General features: G+C 37.5%; 1 pseudogene; it reads left to right on the top strand.

Annotated features, from left to right (window-relative positions):
• The first annotated feature begins 362 nt into the window (after window positions 1-362).
• LOC130019852 (uncharacterized) lies at window positions 363-538 on the top strand (annotated as a pseudogene).
• Window positions 539-2,709: the final 2,171 nt, after the last annotated feature.

Raw genomic sequence — 2,709 nt, forward strand, 5'->3', positions numbered from 1 at the left:
CCAGTATTCCATCTCCATGAGCTCACCAAGGACTGATGTTGTGAGTGCATGATGAGATGGTGGCCACCTACAAGTCAGGAGAAGAGGCCCAGAATGAATGTCATAATGTGATCATCAGATCTTAGATTCCCAAACCTCTAGAATGGTGAGGAAATTGTTTTCTTAAGTCATACAAGTCTCACTGGGGACTGATGTGTTCTTTGAGGCAGGGTGGAAGTTTGGAGGAAAGGCAGGAGATGACTACTTAGCAAACAGAGTCACAATCAGATCTTGATTTTTGAATATCAATTTTTTCTGGGTTAATAATTGGGAGGGTGAATTTTTGGGGGGAAGATAAAGTGAAACCATAAAATAGGCAAGGAATTGAAGTGGAAGAACAGACCAAAGAGACGCTATCAGTTTAATATCTGATATGTCCTCTATTTGAGGACAATATATTAAATGGATTTTTTGAGCAGGTAGATGGAATAGGGACTTGCTCTCTCTACTCCATGCATCGATCCAGTATATCAGTACCTCCAGGAGTGGTGTGCTCCCTTGGGGAAATAACTTTGTGTTAAAAGTAGACATTTCTGGGACAGAGATAGTGAAGCAAGTTAAGGCATTTGCCTTGCACTTGGTTGAGTTGGGTTCAATTCCCAGCATCCCATATGTTACTCAGAGCTCACCAGGAGTGATTCCTGAGCTCAGAGCCAGGAGTAAATTCTAAGCACTGCCTGGTGTGTCTCCACCCCAAAGAAAAACCAGATCAAAGAGACCTACGTCAGGAGACAGGAGGGATGTGGGTTTTACTTTAACTTTTATTCTGCTATCTGATTGACTCCAGGACAGTTGTTTCACTCAAAGAGGTCACTTAAGATACCACTGTGGCCTACTAGTAAACATCTTTCTCTGAAAACTGTCTCTCCTTCTCTGCACACAGTATTTGGAACCTGCCTCACAGATTAGAGCCAATTGTGTTAAAACAATAACTCAGACTGGATCAGTCTGGCTTTTTCTCTAGACTGATGGCCAGTCTGGAGACAAAGGCACATTAATAGAAGAGAGTATTTTGAAAATCCTACTGTTATATCCCATAGTGGTGCTATTTCCCCCTTTCCTCAGATCTGGTTGTTCAACTCTTCTCTAGTTCCCCAAAATACTTAAGTATTTTGTATAACAACTTGAGTCAGTTCTTGTTATAACCAAAAATGAATTATCCAAACTACCCCTTGGTCTACCATTTGCTTAATCTGAAATAAAAACATGACGAACAGTTGAAGCTGTTTAAGGACCAGAATGGCAGAATGATTGTTGTGACCTACTCGGTCCTTTGTAAAATTTGTCCACTCATCGGCTGTTGAATCTGAAATTTCCACTAAGTCTCATGCCACTTTTAAAACAGTTTTGGATGGTTAGATTTAACAAGTTATTCATCTATTGGCAGCAAGAAATATATCTGAAGTGGGAGGAAGGTTTTGAGGGTGGTTAGAGAAAGATTATTTATTTAAATAAAAAAATCAAGAGACCACACAGTGAGATTTAGGGGTTGCTGTTTATAGTTACAGAGTCCAAAGAACCCTGAGGTGAGGTAGCTGCAAAGAACGAGGGAGTGGATTGTGGGCCCATGTTGAGCCTGTGATAAGATACGTGAGGGTCTAGCTTGGATCTTCACATTTCCTATATTCTTTCTAAACTCTATATGTAGAAGTTCTTTCTAGAAAGCCCATCTCATCTGCTTTAAGATCAGAAATTTAAGTCCCAATCTTGTAAGACTCAGAGAAGTCTCAGAGTGCCAATGCTGATCTACCACCAATTGATCTCAAATCTTTAGCTAATTCGTCACTTATCTCCTAGATTCTAGCTACATTTCTAACATGATGGCTGACAGAAATTAAGTGTCAGATAGTAAGATGTTTGGTAAGAACATTCACTTTGGAAAAAGAATAATACATTTACCGAAAGGAAAAAAATCATTTTTTCCAACATCACAAACCTTTATCAAGATGTTCTTAGTGGTGAACTTAATGTAGTACAGATGCATGTTGATTTTTAATGATAAATGCCTGAAACTTATATGTTATAATGCAGTTACTTCAGTAAAATTAACAAAAAATACATTTTAAGGATCTTTAAAAGATTTATAGGACAAATTTATTAGTGTTAATGTTAAATGTAGAAACTATAATTTTAAGAATTCTTCTGGGGCTAGGTATGACTTTTCAAGAAACCTTTATTACTGCTACCCTATCATTTTTATGTCTCTATCTATTGGCATTTTGTTGGTCATTTAAGCTATGGGGCTCTGGCAAACAGCCAGAGAATATGTCAAACCTTGTCACTGCTGGGTACTGAGTTTGGCCTCTTCATGCTTCTCCACATCTGAAAGCAAACTCAAGTCTGTTGCCTTAGTCATTTTCAGCAGAAATAGCTAATAAAAGTGATTACTAAGCACTTTTTGTACAACCATATGCTGTTATTCAGTTATCTAAACTTACTATACAGCTCATACACATAAATATCCACATATATTTGTTTTGCTTCTTTATCATTGTGTTTTTAATTTATGTGAAGATAGGTACTCACATCCACATCTGAACTGATTAAAAATTTATGCAACATCAGAGAACATCATATGACTCTGTTCATTCCACCCATTATCTTGGCATCATCACAAAGAAAGTGGACTGTTTACAAATATGTGTAAGTTAATTTTAGTGATAAAGACAC

The sequence above is a fragment of the Sorex fumeus genome, unplaced genomic scaffold (assembly GCF_029834395.1).
Source record: "Sorex fumeus unplaced genomic scaffold, SorFum_2.1 ptg000009l, whole genome shotgun sequence".
In the NCBI taxonomy this organism is placed as follows: Eukaryota; Metazoa; Chordata; class Mammalia; order Eulipotyphla; family Soricidae; genus Sorex; species Sorex fumeus.